At 51.9% G+C, this 24,112-nt stretch overlaps 6 non-coding genes across 6 annotated transcripts; all 6 read right to left on the reverse strand.

Annotated features, from left to right (window-relative positions):
• Window positions 1-280: 280 nt before the first annotated feature.
• TRNAL-CAA (transfer RNA leucine (anticodon CAA)) lies at window positions 281-391 on the reverse strand. The gene is made up of 2 exons: window positions 354-391; window positions 281-326 (listed from the first exon to the last, which is right to left on the reverse strand). It is a non-coding gene; the product is annotated as a tRNA-Leu (tRNA).
• A 322-nt stretch (window positions 392-713) lies between these two features.
• Window positions 714-824, reverse strand: TRNAL-CAA (transfer RNA leucine (anticodon CAA)). The gene is made up of 2 exons: window positions 787-824; window positions 714-759 (listed from the first exon to the last, which is right to left on the reverse strand). It is a non-coding gene; the product is annotated as a tRNA-Leu (tRNA).
• A 2,790-nt stretch (window positions 825-3,614) lies between these two features.
• On the reverse strand, window positions 3,615-3,725 carry TRNAL-CAA (transfer RNA leucine (anticodon CAA)). Its single transcript has 2 exons — window positions 3,688-3,725; window positions 3,615-3,660 (listed from the first exon to the last, which is right to left on the reverse strand). It is a non-coding gene; the product is annotated as a tRNA-Leu (tRNA).
• A 2,865-nt stretch (window positions 3,726-6,590) lies between these two features.
• TRNAL-CAA (transfer RNA leucine (anticodon CAA)) lies at window positions 6,591-6,701 on the reverse strand. The gene is made up of 2 exons: window positions 6,664-6,701; window positions 6,591-6,636 (listed from the first exon to the last, which is right to left on the reverse strand). It is a non-coding gene; the product is annotated as a tRNA-Leu (tRNA).
• Window positions 6,702-9,323: 2,622 nt separating this feature from the next.
• Window positions 9,324-9,437, reverse strand: TRNAL-CAA (transfer RNA leucine (anticodon CAA)). Its single transcript has 2 exons — window positions 9,400-9,437; window positions 9,324-9,369 (listed from the first exon to the last, which is right to left on the reverse strand). It is a non-coding gene; the product is annotated as a tRNA-Leu (tRNA).
• A 13,305-nt stretch (window positions 9,438-22,742) lies between these two features.
• TRNAL-CAA (transfer RNA leucine (anticodon CAA)) lies at window positions 22,743-22,854 on the reverse strand. Its single transcript has 2 exons — window positions 22,817-22,854; window positions 22,743-22,788 (listed from the first exon to the last, which is right to left on the reverse strand). It is a non-coding gene; the product is annotated as a tRNA-Leu (tRNA).
• Between the last annotated feature and the right edge of the window lie 1,258 nt (window positions 22,855-24,112).

Raw genomic sequence — 24,112 nt, forward strand, 5'->3', positions numbered from 1 at the left:
ATTGCTTAAAATATGTTCATCTTGTCCTGTCCTTGTGACACTTCCCTGAACTTCTAGATCAGGGAGTGTGCACTAATCACAGGTGACCTTCCCCTCCCCCCGGTGTATGAATGACATGTCCCCTCATTCTTTGTGTCATGTGACCTCATAGAATAGGACTTTGGCTCAGGAGATGAAGATTTGGAGTCTCTTGGTGGTCAATTTTGCACTTCTGCTACATTAGATGAAGTCTTTGATGAATTGTGATAAGTACATTATAATGCAACAGATAAAAGTAGTCTGTCAGAAGTGGGATTTGAACCCACGCCTCCATTCGGAGACCAGAACACCCAACTGCTGGGAAGAGAGCAACTCTTGAGTCTGGCGCCTTAGACCGCTCGGCCATCCTGACAACTGCATGAAGTGCTTGTATCATTAACCAGTAAAAGCAATCAGGTAGTGTGCCCTATTCTCAGGTGATATCAGGACTACATGATCTATAATTCTTTGTGCCCAACCTCACTTTTATAGAACATCAGCTGATCCCTCCTCCCGAATGACATGTCGCCTCATTCTTTGTGCCATGTGACCTCATAGAATAGGACTTTGGCTCAGGAGATGAAGATTTGGAGTCTCTTGGTGGTCAGTTGTGCACTTCTGCTACATTAGATGAAGTCTTTGAAGAATGCTTGTTCTTATGGTTGTACATTATAATGCAACAAATAAAAGTAGTCTGTCAGAAGTGGGATTTGAACCCACGCCTCCATTCGGAGACCAGAACACCCAACTGTAGGGAAGAGGACAAATCTTGAGTCTGACGCCTTAGACCGCTCGGCCATCCTGACAACTATAAAATGCTATTGTGTCATCAACCAGGTAGTGTGCACTATTCTCAGGTGATATCAGGACTACATGATCTATAATTCTTTGCGTCCAACCTCACTTTTATAGAACATCAGCTGATCCCTCCTCCCGAACCTTCCTAGTCCCAGCTGGGAGCATGCCTGTAAGGGTGGCTTTGTAGGTGGAACTGACAGGGACATACGTATTATGCAAACACAGCAGGCTGCAAAGACATATGGGACCTCCACAATAGAAGTCCATGAGGTATGGCCCTAGATATACAATTGGTTACCAAGATTTTTATAACACCTTAAGGCCTCTTGAACATGATTTGCCCCCCTAATGACCAGGCCATTTTTTGCGATACGGCACTGCGTCGCTTTAACTGACAATTGCGCGGCCGTGAGATGTTATACCCAAATAAAATTGACGTCCTTTTTTTCCCAGAAATAGAGCTTTCTATTCATGGTTTTTGATCACCTCTGCGATTTTAATTTTTTACGCTATAAACAAAAAAGACTGACAGTTTGCAAAAAAATAAACCAATATTTTTTACTTTTTTGCTATAATAAATATCCCCCCCAAAAAAGTAAAAAAAAAAACTAATTTCTTCATCACTTTAGGCCAATATGTATTCTGCTACATATTTTTGGTAAATAAGCGTATATTGATTGGTTTGCGCTAAAGTTATAGCGTTTACAAAATAGTGGATAGATTTATGGCATTTTTATTATTTTTTTTTTTTTTTACTAGTAATGGCGGCGATCAGCAATTTGTAGCGGGACTGCGACATTGCAGCGGACAGATCGCACACTTTTGACACTTTTTTTGGGACCAGTGACATTTATACAGCCATCAGAGCTAAAAATAGCCACTGATTACTGTATAAATGTGACTGGCAGGGAAGGGGTAAACACTAGGGGGCGATCAAGGGGTTAAGTGTTCCCTGGGAGGCGTTTCTAAATGTGGGGGGAGGGGACTGACTGGAGGAGGAGAGAGATCGCTTTTCCTGATCACACGGAGCCGCAACTCAGCCCCGCCCCCTCCATCTTCTGATTGGCTCACTGGCTGTGCTGCTGCGAAAAGCCAATCAGAAGTGTGAGTCCCCGAAGAGGCGAGGCTTTTCTGGACATCGCTGGATCGAGAAGGGGCTCAGGTAAGTATTAGGGGGGGTCTGGGGGGCTGCTGATCACAGAAGGTTTTTTACCTTCATGCATAGAATCTTGTGCCTTTAACAACCACTTTAGGAAATGTATATTGTCAGAAGTGGGATTTGAACCCCAAGCCTTCATTCAGAGACAACAGTTTGGAAGAAGGAAACTCTTGGTTGTGGGGGTCTGCGGGCGGGGGGCTTATCGGAATCTGGAAGACCCCTTTAACAAGGGTACCCCTAGATCCCGGCCTCCCCCCTATGTGAATTGGTAATGGGGTACATTGTACCCCTACCACAAAAAAAGTGTCAAGAATGGTAAAAAAAGACAAGGGACAGCATGGGACAAGTCCTTTATTAAAAAATAAAAAAATAAAAATGTCCAGTAATGTCCATTCATCTTCTATCACGCCGCACGATGGACCAAAAAAAAAAGAAGCCGCAAGTGTTCCGCCTCCACGGGGGAGGCTCCCGCCGACTGACGCTTCTTCTCTGTGACAATTCTTATATAGCTGAGGGCGGGGCCACCCGGTGACGTAAACAGGTGACCCCGCCCCCTCTGATGCCATGGGGCATCCACAGGGAAGTCCCCGTGGTGTCAGAGGAGGGTGGGGTCACCTGTTTACGTCACCGGGTGGCTCCACCCTCAGCTATATAAGGATTGTCACAGAGAAGAAGCGTCAGTCGGCGGGAGCCTCTTGCATGGAGGTGGAACGCTTGCGGCTTTTTTTTTTTTTTTCTTTTTTGGTCCGTCATTGGTATCAGTGGGGGGAATAGTGGCTCATCATTGGTATCAGTGGGGGGAATAGTGCCCCGTCATTGGTATTAGTAGAGGGAATAGTGCCCCATCATTGGTATTAATGGGAGGAATAGTGCCACAACATCGGTATCAGTGAGAGGAATAGTGCCCCATCATTTCTTATCAGTGGAAGGAATAGTGCCCCATCATTGGTATCAGAGGGATGAATAGTGCCCCATCATTGATATCAGTGGAAGGAATAGTGCCCAATCATTATTTATCAGTGGGAGGAATAGTGCCCCATCATTGGTATCAATGAGAGGAATGATGTCCCATTGTTGATATCAGTCGGAGGAATAGTGCCCCATCATTGGTATCTCTGGGAGGAATAGTGCCCCATCATTTCTTATCAGTGGAAGGAATAGTGCCCCATCATTGGTATCAGTGGAATGAATAGTGCCCCATCATTTCTTATCAGTGGGAGCAATAGTGCCCCATCATTTCTTATCAGAGGTTGGAATAGTGCCCCATCATTGGTATCAGTGGGAGGAATAGTGCCCCATCATTTCTGATCAGTGGGAGCAATAGTGCCCCATCATTTCTTATCAGAGGTTGGAATAGTGCCCCATTGCTTAAAATGTGTTCATCTTGTCCTGTCCTTGTGACAATTCCCTGAACTTCTAGATCAGGGAGTGTGCACTAATCACAGGTGACCTCCCCCGGTGTATGAATGACATGTCCCCTCATTCTTTGTGTCATGTGACCTCATAGAATAGGACTTTGGCTCAGGAGATGAAGATTTGGAGTCTCTTGATGGTCAGTTTTGCACTTCTGCTACATTAGATGAAGTCTTTGAAGAATGGTTGTTATAAGTACATTATAATGCAACAAATAAAAGTAGTCTGTCAGAAGTGGGATTTGAACCCACGCCTCCATTCGGAGACCAGAACACCCAACTGTAGGGAAGAGGACAAATCTTGAGTCTGGCGCCTTAGACCGCTCGGCCATCCTGACAACTGTAAAATGCTGTTGTGTCATCAATCAGGTAGTGTGCACTATTCTCAGGTGACATCAGGACTACATGATCTATAATTCTTTGCGCCCAACCTCACTTTTCTAGAACATCAGCTGATCCCTCCTCCTGAACTTTCCTAGTCCCAGCCGGGAGCATGCCTGTAAGGGTGGCTTTGTAGGTGGAACTGACAGGGACATACGTATTATGCAAACACAGCAGGCTGCAAAGATATATGGGACCTCCACAATAGAAGTCCATGAGGTATGGCCCTAGATATACAATTGGTTACCAAGATTTTTATAACACCTTAAGGCCTCTTGCACATGATTTGCCCCCCTAATGACCAGGCCATTTTTTGCGATACGGCACTGCGTCGCTTTAACTGACAATTGCGCGGCCGTGAGACGTTATACCCAAATAAAATTGACGTCCTTTTTTTCCCAGAAATAGAGCTTTCTATTCATGGTTTTTGATCACCTCTGCGATTTTAATTTTTTACGCTATAAACAAAAAAGACTGACAGTTTGCAAAAAAATAAACCAATATTTTTTACTTTTTTGTTATAATAAATATCCCCTCAAAAAAGTAAAAAAAAAAACGAATTTCTTCATCAGTTTAGGCCAATATGTATTCTGCTACATATTTTTGGTAAATAAGCGTATATTGATTGGTTTGCACTAAAGTTATAGCGTATACAAAATAGGGGATAGATTTATGGCATTTTTATTATTATTTTTTGTTTACTAGTAATGGCGGCGATCAGCAATTTGTAGCAGGACTGCGACATTGCGGCGGACAGATCGCACACTTATGACACTTTTTTTGGGACCAGTGACATTTATACAGCCATCAGAGCTAAAAATAGCCACTGATTACTGTATAAATGTGACTGGCAGGGAAGGGGTAAACACTAGGGGGCGATCCAGGGGTTAAGTGTTCCCTGGGAGGCGTTTCTAAATGTGGGGGGAGGGGACTGACTGGAGGAGGAGAGAGATCGCTGTTCCTGATCACATGGAGCCACAACTCAGCCCCGCCCCCTCCATCTTCTGATTGGCTTACTGGCTGTGCTGCTGCGAAAAGCCAATCAGAAGTGTGAGTCTCCGAAGAGGCGAGGCTTTTGTGGACATCGCTGGATCGAGAAGGGGCTCAGGTAAGTATTGGGGGGGGTCTGGAGGGCTGCTGATCACAGAAGGTTTTTTACCTTCATGCATAGAATCTTGTGCCTTTAACAACCACTTTAGGAAAAGTATATTGTCAGAAGTGGGATTTGAACCCAAGCCTTCATTCAGAGACAACAGTTTGGAAGAAGGAAACTCTTGGTTGTGGGGGTCTGCAGGCGGGGGCTTATCGGAATCTGGAAGACCCCTTTAACAAGGGTACCCCTAGATCCCGGCCTCCCCCCTATGTGAATTGGTAATGGAGTACATTGTACCCCTACCACAAAAAAAGTGTCAAGAATGGTAAAAAAGACAAGAGACAGCATGGGACAAGTCCTTTATTAAAAAATTAAAAAATAAAAATGTCCAGTGATGTCCATCCATCTTCTATCACGTCCCACGATGGACCAAAAAAAAAAAGAAGCCGCAAGCGTTCCGCCTCCACAGGGGAGGCTCCCGCCGACTGACGTTTCTTCTCTGTGACAATTCTTATATAGCTGAGGGCGGGGCCACCCGGTGACGTAAACAGGTGACCCCGCCCCCTCTGACGCCATGGGGCATCCATAGGGAAGTCCCCGTGGTGTCAGAGGAGGGTGGGGTCACCTGTTTACGTCACCGGGTGGCTCCACCCTCAGCTATATAAGGATTGTCGCAGAGAAGAAGCGTCAGTCGGCGGGAGCCTCTCCCATGGAGGTGGAGCGCTTGCGGCTTTTTTTTTTCCGCTCCGTCATTGGTATCAGTGGGGGGAACAGTGCCCCATCATTGGTATCAGTGGGGGGAGTAGTGCCCCATCATTGGTATCAGTGGGGGGAGTAGTGCCCCATCATTGGTATCAGTGGGAGGAATAGTACCCCGTCATTGGTATTAGTAGGGGGAATAGTGACCCACCGTTGATGTCAGTGGGAGGAATAGTGACCCATCATTGGTATTAATGGGAGGAATAGTGCCACATCATTGGTATCAGTGGGAGGAATAGCGCCTCATCTTTGGTATCAGTGGGGATCATAGTGCCCCATCATTTCTTATCAGTGGAAGGATGAGTGCCCCATCATTTTGTATCAGTGGGAGGAATAGTGCCCCATCATTGGTATCAGTGAGAGGAATGATGTCCCATTGTTGGTATCAGTGGGAGGAATAGTGCCCCATCATTTCAGTAGGAGGAATACTGCCCCATCATTTCTTATCAGTGGAAGGAATAGTTCCCCATAATTTCTTATCAGTGGAAGAAATAGTTCCCCATCATTGGTATCAGTGGGGGGGATAGTGCCCCAACATTGATATCAGTGGGGGAATAGTGCCCCATCATTGGTATCTGTGGGAGGAATAGTGCCCCATCATTGGTATCAGAGGGAGGAATAGTGCCCCATCATTTCTTATCAGAGGTTGGAATGGTGCCTCATCATTTCTTATCAGAGGTTGGAATAGTGCCCCATTGCTTAAAATGTGTTCATCTTGTCCTGTCCTTGTGACAATTCCCTGAACTTCTAGATCAGGGAGTGTGCACTAATCACAGGTGACCTCCCCCGGTGTATGAATGACATGTCCCCTCATTCTTTGTGCCATGTGACCTCATAGAATAGGACTTTGGCTCAGGAGCTGAAGATTTGAAGTCTCTTGATGGTCAGTTTTGCACTTCTGCTACATTAGATGAAGTCTTTGAAGAATGGTTGTTATAAGTACATTATAATGCAACAAATAAAAGTAGTCTGTCAGAAGTGGGATTTGAACCCACGCCTCCATTCGGAGACCAGAACACCCAACTGTAGGGAAGAGGACAAATCTTGAGTCTGGCGCCTTAGACCGCTCGGCCATCCTGACAACTGTAAAATGCTGTTGTGTCATCAATCAGGTAGTGTGCACTATTCTCAGGTGATATCAGGACTACATGATCTATAATTCTTTGCGCCCAACCTCACTTTTCTAGAACATCAGCTGATCCCTCCTCCCGAACTTTCCTAGTCCCAGCCGGGAGCATGCCTGTAAGGGTGGCTTTGTAGGTGGAACTGACAGGGACATACGTATTATGCAAACACAGCAGGCTGCAAAGACATATGGGACCTCCACAATAGAAGTCCATGAGGTATGGCCCTAGATATACAATTGGTTACCAAGATTTTTATAACACCTTAAGGCCTCTTGCACATGATTTGCCTCCTTAATGACCAGGCCATTTTTTGCGATACGGCACAGCGTCGCTTTAACTGACAATTGCGCGGCCGTGAGACGTTATACCCAAATAAAATTGACGTCCTTTTTTTTCCCAGAAATAGAGCTTTCTATTCATGGTTTTTGATCACCTCTGCGATTTTAATTTTTTACGCTATAAACAAAAAAGACTGACAGTTTGCAAAAAAATAAACCAATATTTTTTACTTTTTTGTTATAATAAATATCCCCTCAAAAAAGTAAAAAAAAAAACTAATTTCTTCATCACTTTAGGCCAACATGTATTCTGCTACATATTTTTGGTAAATAAGCGTATATTGATTGGTTTGCGCTAAAGTTATAGCGTATACAAAATAGGGGATAGATTTATGGCATTTTTATTATTATTTTTTGTTTACTAGTAATGGCGGCGATCAGCAATTTGTAGCGGGACTGCGACATTGCGGCGGACAGATCGCACACTTATGACACTTTTTTTGGGACCAGTGACATTTATACAGCCATCAGAGCTAAAAATAGCCACTGATTACTGTATAAATGTGACTGGCAGGGAAGGGGTAAACACTAGGGGGCGATCAAGGGGTTAGGTGTTCCCTGGGAGGTGTTTCTAAATGTGGGGGGAGGGGACTAACTGGAGGAGGAGAGAGATCGCTGTTCCTGATCACATGGAGCCACAACTCAGCCCCGCCCCCTCCATCTTCTGATTGGCTCACTGGCTGTGCTGCTGCGAAAAGCCAATCAGAAGTGTGAGTCCCCGAAGAGGCGAGGCTTTTGTGGACATGGCTGGATCGAGAAGGGGCTCAGGTAAGTATTAGGGGGGGTCTGGGGGGCTGCTGCTCACAGAAGGTTTTTTACCTTCATGCATAGAATCTTGTGCCTTTAACAACCACTTTAGGAAAAGTATATTGTCAAAAGTGGGATTTGAACCCAAGCCTTCATTCAGAGACAACAGTTTGGAAGAAGGAAACTCTTGGTTGTGGGGGTCTGCGGGCGGGGGCTTATCGGAATCTGGAAGACCCCTTTAACAAGGGTACCCCTAGATCCCGGCCTCCCCCCTATGTGAATTGGTAATGGAGTACATTGTACCCCTACCACAAAAAAAGTGTCAAGAATGGTAAAAAAAGACAAGAGACAGCATGGGACAAGTCCTTTATTAAAAAATAAAAAAATAAAAATGTCCAGTGATGTCCATTCATCTTCTATCACGCCGCACGATGGACCAAAAAAAAGAAGAAGCCACAAGCGTTCCGCCTCCAGGGGGGAGGCTCCCGCCGACTGACGCTTCTTCTATGTGACAATTCTTATATAGCTGAGGGCGGGGCCACCCGGTGACGTAAACGGGTGACCCGGGCCCCTCTGACGCCATGGGGCAGCCACAGGGAAGTCCCCGTGGTGTCAGAGGAGGGTGGGGTCACCCGTTTACGTCACTGGGTGGCCCCGCCCTCGGCTATATAAGAATTGTCGCAGAGAAGAAGCGTCAGTCGGCGGGAGCCTCTCCCATGGAAGCGGAACGCTTGTGGCTTTTTTTTTCTTTTTCGCTCCGTCATTGGTGTCAGTGGGAGGAATAGTGCCCCATCATTGGTATCAGTGGGGAGAATAGCGCTTCATCTTTGATATCAGTGGGGAGAATAGTGCCCCATCATTTTTTCCCAGAGGGAGGAATAGTGCCCCATCATTGGTATCAGTGGGAGGAATAGTGCCCCATCATTGGTATCAGTGGGAGGAATGATGTCCCATTGTTGGTATCAGTGGGAGGAACAGTGCCCCATCATTTCAGTGGGAGGAATAGTGCCCCCTCATTTCTTATCAGTGGAAGGAATAGTGCCCCATCATTGGTCTCGGGGGGGGGTTGTGCCCCATCATTGATATCAGTGGGGAAATAGTGCCCCATCATTACTTATCAGTGGGAGGAATAGTGCCCCATCATTTTTTATCAGAGGTTGGAATGGTGCCCCATCATTTCTTATCAGAGGTTGGAATGGTGCCCCATTGCTTAAAATGTGTTCATCTTGTGCTGTCCTTGTGACACTTCCCTGAACTTCTAGATCAGGGAGTGTGCACTAATCACAGGTGACCTCCCCCGGTGTATGAATGACATGTCCCCTCATTCTTTGTGTCATGTGACCTCATAGAATAGGACTTTGGCTCAGGAGATGAAGATTGATGAATATTTGGAGTCTCTTGATGGTCAGTTTTGCACTTCTGCTACATTAGATGAAGTCTTTGAAGAATTGTTGTGATAAGTACATTATAATGCAACAGATAAAAGTAGTCTGTCAGAAGTGGGATTTGAACCCACGCCTCCATTCGGAGACCAGAACACCCAACTGCTGGGAAGAGGAGAACAACTCTTGAGTCTGGCGCCTTAGACCGCTCGGCCATCCTGACAACTGCTAGAGTTACTTGTGTCATTAACCAGTAAAAGCAATCAGGTAGTGTGCACTATTCTCAGGTGACTTCAGGACTACATGCCTTATAATTCTTTGCGTCCAACCTCACTTTTATAGAACATCAGCTGGTCCCTCCTCCCGAACCTTCCTAGTCCCAGCCGGGAGCATGCCTGTAAGGGTGGCTTTGTAGGTGGAACTGACAGGGACATACGTATTATGCAAACATAGCAGGCTGCAAAGACATATGGGACCTCCACAATAGAAGTTCATGAGGTATGGCCCTAGATATACAATTGGTTACCAAGATTTTTATAACACCTTAAGGCCTCTTGAACATGATTTGCCCCCCTAATGACCAGGCCATTTTTTGCGATACGGCACTGCATCGCTTTAACTGACAATTGCGCGGTCTTGCGACGCTGTACCCCAACAAAATTGACGTCATTTTTTTCCCAGAAATAGAGCTTTCTTTTGGTGGTATTTGATCACCTCTGTGTTTTTTAGTTTTTATGCTATAAACAAAAAAAGACCAACAATTTTAAAAAAAAAAAATAAATATCCCCCCAAAAAAATAAAAAACAAAAATTTCTTCATCAGTTTAGGCCAATATGTATTCTGCTCCAAAAAAGGGCTTCCCCCTCCCTCTCCCGTCTGGAAAACACAATGGCTCAGTGGGAGGGATTCCCCTGTAAACACTGATTGTTGACACAGAACACATCGAACCTTGAAGCAGATGGGCTACAGCAGCAGAAGACCACACCGGGTGCCATTCCTGTCAGCTAAGAACAGGAAACTGAGGCTACAGTTCCTACCGGCTCACCAAAATTGGACGATAGATTGGAAAAAACGTTGGTCTGGACATTCAGATGGTAGGGTCAGAATTTGGCATAAAAAACATGAAAGCATGGATCCATCCTGCCTTGTATCACCGGTTCAGACTGGTGGTGGTGGTGTAATGGTGTGGGGGATATTTTCTTGGCACACTTTGGGCCCCTTAATTGAGCATCGTTTAACCACTTCCCAACCAGCCGCCGCAGTTATACTGCGGCAGCTTGGCTCCCCTGGGCGAACCGTTGTAGCTATACGTCGGCTCACTTTCAGACCACTAGGGGGCGCACGCACATGCCCACGGCGCGCCGGAGCCAATGCGCGTGCCCTGTGGTCCTGATGACTGCCGGGCACCCACGATCGCTCCACACAGAGACAGAACGGAGATCTGTCAATGTAAACAGACAGATCTCCGTGCTGTCAGGGGAGAGGTGACTGATCTGTTCTTCATACTATCACCAGACTATCTGGCTCCCTGGCTGACGAGGCCCAGGAGGATCCAGGCTCATCCCAGCCCTACGATGCTTCTCCCGATTCTTTGGACAGCGAGTTAGAAGGAGATGAGTTTGCCGGGGGGTTCGACTTTGCTCTTGTTTCTCCACTAGTCAAAGCGGTCAAAGAGGCCCTGAAGGGGGAAGACCTTTCTACTCCACCGGCAAAACAAAGGAAGTTCTTTAAACACTTGGGAAAAGAACCTTCTAACTTTCTGCTCCTTTCAGAATTGAAGGATGTCATTGACGAGGAATGGAGCAAAGTAGACAAGAAAGCTTCTATGTCACACAAAACCTCCAGATTATATCCCTTCAAGGTAGAAGAAGTGAAACATCTGGAAAACGCTCCCCTTGTGGATGCAGCACTAATGCGTCTGGCGAAACACGTCACTCTTCCCCTGGAGGATGCAGTATCCTTCAAGGATGGTCTTGAGAGAAGGATAGACCAAGACCTCAAGAGAATCTACGGGCTAGCCAGTATGGCTTGCAAGCCCGCCCTGGCCCTAGCGGCTATGTCCAAGGCTATGGAATCCTGGACAGAGAATGTGGACTCCGTACTCAGAGGGTTTTCAGAAGAGTTAGCCACGGGCTCGGCAGTCCAGGAACTCAAGCTGGCAGCGCCCTTCCTGGGGGAGGCTTCTATCAATCTTATCTGCCTGCTGGCCCAGACTATGCTGTCTTCAGTCACGGCTAAGCATGCCCTGTGTTTACGGCCTTGGGTCGCCGATCCAGCGTCTAAACAAGCCTGGTGTAGGATCCCCTTTAAAGGCTCCTCGCTATTTGGTAACAGGCTGGACAGCGCTATAGCCCAGGCCACTGGTGGGAAGTTGGCTTCCTGCCTCAGAATAGGCGTCTGTTCTGTCAGAAGAGACCTCAATTTAGGAGACGCAGTACCGAGCGTTCAAGGGAAACACGCTTTTACAGGCTCAGCCGGGACTTCAGAAGGAATTGGAACAGAGGGCAGGCTTTCTTCTGAAAGTCCGCTAAAAGCCAGGCATCCAGCGGACATGAGCCGGCTAAGTCATTTTGAGATTGGGCCCGCCCAGATGGGTCGGGTAGGGGCTCGTATGCTTCTCTTCCGGCACGTCTAAGTGGCCTCAATCTCGGATTACTGGACCATCAAGACGGTATCACCCTGCTACCATGGTCAGAAGAAAAGAAGCAGGTGTTACTATCCTACGTGGATTCGCTAAAAACACAGGGAGCCATGGTGTCGGTCCCAAAGGACGAAGAGTTCCTGGGGTGGGGTGTACTCCCCTCTCTTCTTAGTTCAGAAGAAAAACGGTTCATGGCGTCCAGTTATAGATCTAACTTACCTCAACAAATTCATAAAGTACTAAAGGTTCAAAATGGAGACCCTGTCTACCATCCAGCAAGCCGTGCAGCCGGGCGATTGGCTGATCTCATTCGACCTAAAAGATGCTTACTTCCATGTGCCTGTGGCAGAGGAGTTCCGCAATTACCTCCGGTTCCGAGTCGGGCAAGAACATCTGCAGTTTACCTGCCTCCCTTTCGGGCTGACAACCTCACACCAAGTCTTTTCAAAGGATCTACTGGCCGTGGTGGCTCTCATCAGAACAAGAGGGATACGCTTGTACTATTACCTCGACGACCTTCTGCTGTTGTCCCAGGACAAGGAGCAATTGTTGATCCACAAGGAGCAGGTTATCTCCACGCTGATCGACTTCAGGTTGCTCCTAAACCTGCAGAAAAGCCATCCAGTACAAGTCCAGCGCCTGATCTACTTGGTGGCCCAGGTCGACACAGTGGAAAGCACCATCTCTCTTGCTGTTGAGAAAATTCTAGTTATCCGAGAGAGAATCTCTCTGGCCTTGAACTCCTTATCATCATCAGTGATGAGGAAGGGGGGTGCTGGGGGGAGAGGGCTAGTGCTGGAAGGGGGGTTGAATATGTGCTGGGGGGAGAGTTCTAGTGCTGGAAGGGGGGTTGGATATGTGCTGGGGGGTGGATATGTGCTGGGGGAGAGGGTTAGTGCTGGAAGGGGGGTTGGATATGTGCTGGGGGAGGGCTAGTACTGGAAGGGGGTGGATATGTGCTGGGGGGAGGGCTAGTGCTGGAAGGGGGGTTTAATATGTGCTGGGGGAGAGGGCTAGTGCTGGAAGGTGGGTGGATATGTGCTGGGGGAGAGGGCTAATGCTGGAAGGGGGGTGGATATGTGCTGGGGGGAGAGAGCTAGTGCTGAAAGGGTGGGGGGTTGTATATGTGCTGGGGGGGAGAGGGCTAGTGCTGGAAGGGGGGTGGATATGTGCTGGGGGGGTAGAGGGGTAGTGGTGGAAGGGGGGGTTGATATGTGCTGGGGGGGAGAGGGCTAGTGGTGGAAGGGGGGTTGGATATGTGCTGAGGGGAGAGGGCTAGTGCTGGAAGGGGGGTTGGATATGTGTGCTGGGGGAGGGGGCTAGTGCTGGAAGGGGGGGTGGATATGTGTTGGGGGAGAGAGGGCTAGTGCTGGAGGGGGAGTTGGATATGTGCTGGGGGGAGAGGGCTAGTGCTGGAAGGAGGGGGGATTTGATATGTGGGGGGGGGAGGGCTAGTTCTGGAAGGGGGGTTGGATATGTTCTGGGGGGAGAGGGCTAGTTCTAGAGGGGGGGGTTGATATGTGCTGGGGGAGAGGGCTAGTGCTGGAAGGAGGGTTGGATATGTGCTGGGGAGGAGAGGGCTAGTGCTGGAGGGGGGTTGGATATGTGCTGGGGGGAGAGGGCTAGTGCTGGAAGGGGGGGTTGGATATGTGCTGGGGGAAAGGGCTAGTGCTGGAAGGAGGGGTTGGATATGTGCTGGGGGGAGAGGGCTAGTGCTGGAAGGGGGGTGTTGGATATGTGCTGGGGGAGGGGGCTAGTGCTGGAAGGGGGTTGGATATGTACTGGGGGGGGAGAGGGCTAGTGCTGGAAGGGGGGTTGGATATGTGATGGGGGAGAGGACTAGTGCTGGGGGAAAGGGCTAGTGCTGGAAGGGGGGTTGGATATGTGCTGGGGGGAGAGGGCTAGTGCTGGAAGGGGGGGTTGGATATGTGTGCTGGAGGGAGGTAGCTAGGGCTGGAAGGGGGGGTTGGATATGTCCTGGGGGAGAGGGCTAGTGCTGGAAGGGGCGGTGGTGGATATGTGCTGGGGGAGAGAGGGCTAGTGCTGGAGGGGGTTGGATATGTGCTGGGGGAGAGGGCTAGTGCTGGGGTGGATATGTGTGCTGGGGGGAGGGGGCTAGTGCTGGAAGGGGGGTAGTGGATATGTCCTGGGGGGAGAGGGCTAGTGCTGGAAGGGGGGTAGTGGATATGTGCTGGGGGGGAGAGGGCTAGTGCTGGAAGGAGGGAGGATTTGATAAGTGCTGGGGGGAGAGGGCTAGTGCTGGAAGGGGGGTTGGATATGTTCTGGGGGAGAGGGCTAGTTCTAGAAGGGGGGGGTTGATATGTGCTGAGGGAGAGGGCTAGTGCTGGAAGGGGGGTTGGATATGTGCTGGGGGGAGAGGGCTAGTGCTGGAGGGGGGTTGGATATGTGCTGGGGGGAGAGAGCTAGTGCTGGAAGGGGGTTGGATATGTCCTGGGGGGAGAGGGCTAGTGTTGGAGGGGGGTTGTGGATATGTGCTGGGGGAGAGAGGGCTAGCGCTGATGGGGGGATTTGATAAGTGCTGGGGGGAGAGGGCTAGTGCTGGAAGGGGGGTTGGATATGTACTGGGGGGAGAGGGCTAGTGCTGGAAGGGGGGTTTAATATGTGCTGGGGGAGAGGGCTAGTACTGGAAGGGGGTGGATATGTGCTGGGGGGAGGGCTAGTGCTGGAAGGGGGGTTTAATATGTGCTGGGGGAGAGGGCTAGTGCTGGAAGGGGGGTGAATATGTGCTGGGGGAGAGGGCTAGTGCTGGAAGGGGGGTGGATATGTGCTGGGGGGGGTAGAGGGCTAGTGGTGGAAGGGGGGGTTGATATGTGCTGGGGGGGAGAGGGCTAGTGCTGGAAGGGGGGTTGGATATGTGCTGAGGGGAGAGGGCTAGTGCTGGAAGGGGGGTTGGATATGTGTGCTGGGGGAGGGGGCTAGTGCTGGAAGGGGGGTTGGATATGTCCTGGGGGGAGAGGGCTAGTGCTGGAAGGGGGGTGGATATGTGTTGGGGGAGAGAGGGCTAGTGCTGGAGGGGGAGTTGGATATGTGCTGGGGGGAGAGGGCTAGTGCTGGAAGGAGGGGGGATTTGATATGTGGGGGGGGGGAGAGGGCTAGTGCTAGAAGGGGGGTTGGATATGTTCTGGGGGGATAGGGCTAGTTCTAGAAGGGGGGGTTGATATGTGCTGGGGGAGAGGGCTAGTGCTGGAAGGAGGGTTGGATATGTGCTGGGGAGGAGAGGGCTAGTGCTGGAGGGGGGTTGGATATGTGCTGGGGGAGAGGGCTAGTGCTGGAAGGGGGGGTTGGATATGTGCTGGGGGGGAAAGGGCTAGTGCTGGAAGGAGGGGTTGGATATGTGCTGGGGGGAGAGGGCTAGTGCTGGAGGGGGTTGGATATGTGCTGGGGGGAGAGGGCTAGTGCTGGGGTGGATATGTGTGCTGGGGGAGGGGGCTAGTGCTGAAAGGGGGGTAGTGGATATGTCCTGGGGGGAGAGGGCTAGTGCTGGAAGGGGGGTAGTGGATATGTGCTGGGGGAGAGAGGGCTAGTGCTCGAGGAGGGGTTGTATATGTGCTGGAGGGGAGAGGGCTAGTGCTGGAAGGAGGGGGATTTGATAAGTGCTGGGGGGAGAGGGCTAGTGCTGGAAGGGGGGTTGGATATGTTCTGGGGGAGAGGGCTAGTTCTAGAAGGGGGGGTTGATATGTACTGAGGGAGAGGGCTAGTGCTGGAAGGGGGGTGGATATGTGCTGGGGGGGTAGAGGGCTAGTGGTGGAAGGGGGGGTTGATATGTGCTGGGGGGGAGAGGGCTAGTGGTGGAAGGGGGGTTGGATATGTGCTGAGGGGAGAGGGCTAGTGCTGGAAGGGGGGTTGGATATGTGTGCTGGGGGGAGGGGGCTAGTGCTGGAAGGGGGGTTGGATATGTCCTGGGGGGAGAGGGCTAGTGCTGGAAGGGGGGTGGATATGTGTTGGGGGAGAGAGGGCTAGTGCTGGAGGGGGAGTTGGATATGTGCTGGGGGGAGAGGGCTAGTGCTGGAAGGAGGGGGGATTTGATATGTGGGGGGGGGAGAGGGCTAGTGCTAGAAGGGGGGTTGGATATGTTCTGGGGGGGATAGGGCTAGTTCTAGAAGGGGGGGTTGATATGTGCTGGGGGAGAGGGCTAGTGCTGGAAGGAGGGTTGGATATGTGCTGAGGAGGAGAGGGCTAGTGCTGGAGGGGGGTTGGATATGTGCTGGAGGAGAGGGCTAGTGCTGGAAGGGTGGGGTTGGATATGTGCTGGGGGAGAGGGCTAGTGCTGGAAGGGGGAGTTGGAGATGTGCTGGGGGAGAGGACTAGTGCTGGGGTAAAGGGCTAGTGCTGGAGGGGGGTTGGATATGTGCTGGGGGGAGAGGGCTAGTGCTGGAAGGGGGGTTGGATATGTGATGGGGGGAGAGGACTAGTGCTGGGGTAAAGGGCTAGTGCTGGAAGGGGGGTTGGATATGTGCTGGGGGGAGAGGGCTAGTGCTGGGGGAAAGGGCTAGTGCTGGAAGGGGGGTTGGATATGTGCTGGGGGGAGAGGACTAGTGCTGGTTGAAAGGGCTAGTGCTGGAAGGGGGGTTGGATATGTGCTGGGGGGAGAGGGCTAGTGCTGGAAGGGGGGGTTGGATATGTGTGCTGGAGGGAGGTAGCTAGGGCTGGAAAGGGGGGTTGGATATGTGCTAGCGGAGAGAGGGCTAGTGCTGGAGGGGGTTGGATATGTGCTGGGGAGGAGAGGGCTAGTGCTGGAGGGGGGTTGGATATGTGCTGGGGGGAGAGGGCTAGTGCTGGAAGGGGGGGTTGGATATGTGCTGGGGGGAAAGGGCTAGTGCTGGAAGGAGGGGTTGGATATGTGCTGGGGGGAGAGGGCTAGTGCTGGAAGGGGGGTGTTGGATATGTGCTGGGGGAGGGGGCTAGTGCTGGAAGGGGGTTGGATATGTGCTGGGGGGGAGAGGGCTAGTGCTGGAAGGGGGGTTGGATATGTGATGGGGGAGAGGACTAGTGCTGGGGGAAAGGGCTAGTGCTGGAAGGGGGGGGGGTGGGGGATGGATGTGCTGGGGGGAGAGGGCTAGTGCTGGAAGGGGGGGGTTGGATATGTGTGCTGGAGGGAGGTAGCTAGGGCTGGAAGGGGGGGTTGGATATGTCCTGGGGGAGAGGGCTAGTGCTGGAAGGGGCGGTGGTGGATATGTGCTGGGGGAGAGAGGGCTAGTGCTGGAGGGGGTTGGATATGTGCTGGGGGGAGAGGGCTAGTGCTGGGGTGGATATGTGTGCTGGGGGGAGGGGGCTAGTGCTGGAAGGGGGGGTAGTGGATATGTCCTGGGGGGAGAGGGCTAGTGCTGGAAGGGGGGTAGTGGATATGTGCTGGGGGGGAGAGGGCTAGTGCTGGAAGGAGGGAGGATTTGATAAGTGCTGGGGGGAGAGGGCTAGTGCTGGAAGGGGGGTTGGATATGTTCTGGGGGAGAGGGCTAGTTCTAGAAGGGGGGGTTGATATGTGCTGAGGGAGAGGGCTAGTGCTGGAAGGGGGGTTGGATATGTGCTGGGGGGAGAGGGCTAGTGCTGGAGGGGGGTTGGATATGTGCTGGGGGGGAGAGGGCTAGTGCTGGAAGGGGGTTGGATATGTCCTGGGGGGAGAGGGCTAGTGTTGGAGGGGGGTTGTGGATATGTGCTGGGGGAGAGAGGGCTAGCGCTGATGGGGGGATTTGATAAGTGCTGGGGGGAGAGGGCTAGTGCTGGAAGGGGGGATATGTGCTGGGGGGAGAGGGCTAGTGCTGGAAGGGGGGGTTTAATATGTGCTGGGGGAGAGGGCTAGTACTGGAAGGGGGTGGATATGTGCTGGGGGGAGAGGGCTAGTGCTGGAAGGGGGGGTGGATATGTGCTGGGGGAGAGGGCTAGTGCTGGAAGGGGGGTGGTTATGTGCCTGGGGGGGGTAGAGGGCTAGTGGTGGAAGGGGGGGTTGATATGTGCTGGGGGGGAGAGGGCTAGTGGTGGAAGGGGGGTTGGATATGTGCTGAGGGGAGAGGGCTAGTGCTGGAAGGGGGGTTGGATATGTGTGCTGGGGGAGGGGGCTAGTGCTGGAAGGGGGGTTGGATATGTCCTGGGGGGAGAGGGCTAGTGCTGGAAGGGGGGTGGATATGTGTTGGGGGAGAGAGGGCTAGTGCTGGAGGGGGAGTTGGATATGTGCTGGGGGGAGAGGGCTAGTGCTGGAAGGAGGGGGGATTTGATATGTGGGGGGGGGAGAGGGCTAGTGCTAGAAGGGGGGGTTGGATATGTTCTGGGGGGATAGGGCTAGTTCTAGAAGGGGGGTTGATATGTGCTGGGGGGAGAGGGCTAGTGCTGGAAGGAGGGTTGGATATGTGCTGGGGAGGAGAGGGCTAGTGCTGGAGGGGGGTTGGATATGTGCTGGGGAGAGGGGCTAGTGCTGGAAGGGGGGGTTGGATATGTGCTGGGGGGGAAAGGGCTAGTGCTGGAAGGAGGGGTTGGATATGTGCTGGGGGGGAGAGGGCTAGTGCTGGAGGGGGTTGGATATGTGCTGGGGGAGAGGGCTAGTGCTGGGGTGGATATGTGTGCTGGGGGGAGGAGGGCTAGTGCTGGAAGGGGGGGGTAGTGGATATGTCCTGGGGGGAGAGGGCTAGTGCTGGAAGGGGGGGTAGTGGGATATGTGCTGGGGGAGAGAGGGCTAGTGCTGGAGGAGGGGTTGTATATGTGCTGGGGGGGAGAAGGCTAGTGCTGGAAGGAGAGGGGATTTGATAAGTGCTGGGGGAGAGGGCTAGTGCTGGAAGGGGGGTTGGATATGTTCTGGGGGAGAGGGCTAGTTCTAGAAGGGGGGGGGTTGATATGTACTGAGGGAGAGGGCTAGTGCTGGAAGGGGGGTGGATATGTGCTGGGGGGTAGAGGGCTAGTGGTGGAAGGGGGGGTTGATATGTGCTGGGGGGGAGAGGGCTAGTGGTGGAAGGGGGGTTGGATATGTGCTGAGGGGAGAGGGCTATTGCTGGAAGGGGGGTTGGATATGTGTGCTGGGGGAGGGGCTAGTGCTGGAAGGGGGGTTGGATATGTCCTGGGGGGAGAGGGCTAGTGCTGGAAGGGGGGTGGATATGTGTTGGGGGAGAGAGGGCTAATGCTGGAGGGGGAGTTGGATATGTGCTGGGGGGAGAGGGCTAGTGCTGGAAGGAGGGGGGATTTGATATGTGGGGGGGGGAGAGGGCTAGTGCTAGAAGGGGGGTTGGATATGTTCTGGGGGGATAGGGCTAGTTCTAGAAGGGGGGGTTGATATGTGCTGGGGGAGAGGGCTAGTGCTGGAAGGAGGGTTGGATATGTGCTGGGGAGGAGAGGGCTAGTGCTGGAGGGGGGTTGGATATGTGCTGGGGGAGAGGGCTAGTGCTGGAAGGGGGGGTTGGATATGTGCTGGGGGGAGAGGGCTAGTGCTGGAAGGGGGGTTGGATATGTGATGGGGGGAGAGGACTAGTGCTGGGGTAAAGGGCTAGTGCTGGAGGGGGGTTGGATATGTGCTGGGGGGAGAGGGCTAGTGCTGGAAGGGGGGTTGGATATGTGATGGGGGGAGAGGACTAGTGCTGGGGTAAAGGGCTAGTGCTGGAAGGGGGGTTGGATATGTGCTGGGGGGAGAGGGCTAGTGCTGGGGGAAAGGGCTAGTGCTGGAAGGGGGGTTGGATATGTGCTGGGGGGAGAGGACTAGTGCTGGTTGAAAGGGCTAGTGCTGGAAGGGGGGTTGGATATGTGCTGGGGGGAGAGGGCTAGTGCTGGAAGGGGGGGGTTGGATATGTGTGCTGGAGGGAGGTAGCTAGGGCTGGAAGGGGGGTTGGATATGTGCTAGCGGAGAGAGGGCTAGTGCTGGAGGGGGTTGGATATGTGCTGGGGGGAGAGAGGGCTAGTGCTGGGGTGGATATGTGTGCTGGAGGGAGGGGGCTAGTGCTGGAAGGGGGGTAGAGGATATGTCCTGGGGGAGAGGGCTAGTGCTGGAAGGGGCGTTGGATATGTTCTGGGGGAGAGGGCTAGTTCTAGAAGGGGGGGTTGATATGTGCTGAGGGAGAGGGCTAGTGCTGGAAGGGGGGTTGGATATGTGCTGGGGGGAGAGGGCTAGTGCTGGAGGGGGGTTGGATATGTGCTGGGGGGGAGAGGGCTAGTGCTGGAAGGGGGTTGGATATGCCTGGGGGGAGAGGGCTAGTGTTGGAGGGGGGGTAGTGGATATGTGCTGGGGGAGAGAGGGCTAGTGCTGGAGGGGGGATTTGATAAGTTCTGGGGGGAGAGGGCTAGTGCTGGAAGGGGGGTTGGATATGTGCTGGGGGGAGAGGGCTAGTTCTAGAAGAGGGGGTTAGATATGTGCTGGGGCAGAGGGCTAGTGCTGGAGGGGGGGTGGATATGTGCTGGGGGGGAGAGGGCTAGTGTTGGAAAGGGGGGTTGGATATGTTCTGGGGGAGAGGGCTAGTTCTAGAAGGGGGGGTTGATATGTGCTGAGGGAGAGGGCTAGTGCTGGAAGGGGGGTTGGATATGTGCTGGGGGGAGAGGGCTAGTGCTGGAGGGGGGTTGGATATGTGCTGGGGGGAGAGGGCTAGTGCTGGAAGGGGGTTGGATATGTCCTGGGGGGAGAGGGCTAGTGTTGGAGGGGGATAGTGGATATGTGCTGGGGGAGAGAGGGCTAGTGCTGGAGGGGGGATTTGATAAGTTCTGGGGGGAGAGGGCTAGTGCTGGAAGGGGGGTTGGATATGTGCTGGGGGGAGAGGGCTAGTTCTAGAAGAGGGGGTTAGATATGTGCTGGGGCAGAGGGCTAGTGCTGGAGGGGGGGTGAATATGTGCTGGGGGGGAGAGAGCTAGTGTTGGAAAGGGGGGTTGGATATGTGCTGGGGGGAGGGCTAGTGCTGAAAGGGGGGGGTGTTGTATATGTGCGGGGGGGAGGGCTAGTGCTGGAAGGGGGGTTGGATATGTGCCGGGGGAGGGCTAGTGCTGGAAGCGCCTTGAGGCGATTCAGTTCGCATTTGCAGCGCTTTATAAATCATTCATTCATTCATTCATTCATTCAAGGGGGGATGGATATGTGCTGGGGGAGAGGGCTAGTGCTGGAAGGGGGTGGATTTCTGCTGGGGGAGAGAGGGCTAGTGCTGGAAGGGGGGTTGGGTATGTGCTGCAGGGAGAGGGCTAGTGTTGGAAGGGGGGATGGATATGTGCTGGGGGAGAGAGGGCTAGTGCTGGAAAGGGGGGTGGATATGTGCTGGGGGGGAGAGGGCTAGTGCTGGAAGGGGTGCGGGGGTTGGATATGTGCTGGGGGGAGAGGGCTAGTGCTGGAAGGGGGGGGTGTTGGATATGTGCTGGGGGAAGGGCTAGTGCTGGAAGGGGGGTGTTGGATATGTGCTGGGGGGAGGGCTAGTGCTGGAAGGGGGATGGATATGTGCTCGGAAGAGAGGGCTAGTGCTGGAAGGGGGGTTGGATATGTGCTGGGGGGAGGGCTAGTGCTGGAAGGGGGATGGATATGTGCTCGGAAGAGAGGGCTAGTGCTGGAAGGGGGGTTGGATATGTGCTGGGGGGAGGGCTAGTGCTGGAAGGGGGATGGATATGTGCTCGGAAGAGAGGGCTAGTGCTATCACTCCACCAAGTGTACATCTATTTAGTTTCCTCCTTCCCAACCACTCTCTCCCCCTCCTCCCTGTCCATCTACAAAGCGTAGAAAACTTACAGACCTGACATCAGCACGTGTTCCTGCTCCTCCTCCTCCTCTTGTGTGTATATGCAGAGCTGAATGAGGAGGAGGAGGAGGAGGGGGAGGAGGCAGCTTCGTTCTGCTGTGTGTGTAAGTGAGACAGGCTGCAGGGACGGCGGGGAAGGGAGACATGCAACAGATGATTGTGCAGACTTGTCATTCCCGGTGCAGTCTGAATGACGTGTCCGGGTCTGGAGCAAATGAAAACCCGAACACATCATTCAAAAACCGGACTGTCCGGGAGAAACCCGTACAGGTGGCAACCCTAAGGAGCAGTGATGTTATATACAAAAGTTTAACTAGCAAAGGGTTAATCTTTCACTCCTTCACAGGTATGATTTGCGGCAAGATTTACGTTATAGTCTATGGCAGTGAAATCGTGCTGAAGTCCTGAAAAAGTCATACATGAAATACTTCTCAAATCATACTACTTGAAATCGAATCTATTAAGACACTGCCATAGAAATACATTAGAAGACGCTTCAGATACGATTTGTAAATCGTATGTCGTGCCTGAAGTCCTACTGGTGTGACCGAGGGCTAAAGGCAAAACTTTTTTTTTTTTTTTTTTTAGTTTTGCAGGGAGTGCAGAGGTATTAGAACCCCTGTCAGTTTTTTTTTTTTTTGCTGTCTGTGCCCCCCTTTGGGAGATTCAACGTATCTATTTGTCCTGTTTATCATTGAAAGTGAAAGAAAATCGCAAATGTTGGGTTGTCCCCAGAAAAGAAATAGAGGGGAAATCTTCCAATAAGGACACTAGTTCTAGTGACCTGGGCGGGTCCCCAAGAAATTCCCTTAATTTGCAGGGATTTTCTCTCACTTCCTGTTTGGCTGTGGGGCAGGAAATAAAGAGAAATCTACGCAATGGGACAAAGATGGCCAAAAAAAAATAAAAATCTGACAGGGGTTATAACCCTTACTTCCTCTATCCAAAAAAAAATACTTGCCTATAGTTCTACTTTAATAAAACAACATTTATTTAAAAGAAAATAGAACCTAACAACATAAATGTATTGCCCAATTCTCCCAGAATGAATTTACATGCAGATTTGCTGGACAAATGGCTATGCAAATTTATTTATAAATACCCCTATATGAGTTATCTGATGAATTGTTCCGGTAAGTATTAAACTTTTATAATAAACAATGCAGGTAAAAGAAAAAAAAAAGTCTGTCAGAAGTGGGATTTGAACCCACGCCTCCATTCGGAGACCAGAACACCCAACTAGTTAGGAAGAGGATATCTCTTGAGTCTGGCGCCTTAGACCGCTCGGCCATCCTGACAACTGAGGTAGATTTGGGCTGTTTCAGTCTTCTAAATCTAACCATACATGGATTGAAATTTGGCTAGTCCAAACAGTGGCTGAATTTTAATCCATATATGGGCACTGTGGTTGTACACAGGGCCGTCTTTAACTCAGGGCAAACGGGGCAGATGCCCAGGGCCCTGCCATTGCTGGGGGCCCAAAGCAGCTGCCTCTGGAGCCCGCGCTGCCCGCTGGCTTTTTTCAGCTGAGTTCCTCCACCTCAATGATCCGGCGCTGGCTGCTGAGCTGCTTGCTACTGTCATATGTATTTACAAGTAGCAGTGATTTCTTCCCGGCGGCTGTTTAGAACCCTCTCTGCTCTGCATAACAACTCATCTATCTATCTCTATAGGAGAGCAGAGGGGGGAGGGGGCGGGGGATGTACACAGGCAGAAGCTGCTCCACGGACATGCAGTAAGTTGCAGCTTCTCTTCTGCAGCCCCACTCTGATGTTATTTAGGTGGTCGGAATGCTCAGTATTGGAAGGGGGAGGAGGGGGGATTGATGCCAGAGAAATGCTGTGTATTGATGGGGGGGGGGTGAGCTCCAAACTGGAATCTGGGGAGAGGAAAGCTCTGTACTTGAGTGTGGGGGGGGACTTAGATGTACACAGCTCACCCCTAAACTCTGCACTTTGTATGCAGATCCCCCCTCAATCCTGCACTCCGTACAAAGCTCACCCCTCAATCCTGCACTCTGTACACAGCTCACCCCTCAATCCTGCACTCTGTACAAAGCTCACCCCTCAATCCTGCACTCCGTACACAGCTCACCCCTCAATCCTGCACTCCGTACACAGCTCACCCCTCAATCCTGCACTCTGTACAAAGCTCACCCCTCAATTCTGCAATCTGTACACAGCTCACCCCTCAATCCTGCACTCCAGACACAACTCACCCCTCAATCCTGCACTACGTACACAGCTCACCCTTCAATCCTGCACTCTGTACACAGCTCACCCCTCAATCCTGCACTCTGTATACAGCTCACATCTCAATCCTGCACTCTGTACACAGCTCACCCCTCAATCCTGCACTCTGTACACAGCTCACCCCTCAATCCTGCACTATGTACACAACTCACCCCTCAATCCTGCACTACGTACACAGCTCACCCCTCAATCCTGCACTATGTACACAGCTCACCCCTCAATCCTGCACTCTGAACACAGCTCACCCCTAAACTCTGCACTCCATACACTGCTCACCCCTCAATGTTGCACTCTGTAAACAGTT

This window comes from Aquarana catesbeiana, linkage group LG09, assembly GCF_042186555.1.
Source record: "Aquarana catesbeiana isolate 2022-GZ linkage group LG09, ASM4218655v1, whole genome shotgun sequence".
NCBI lineage: Eukaryota > Metazoa > Chordata > Amphibia > Anura > Ranidae > Aquarana > Aquarana catesbeiana.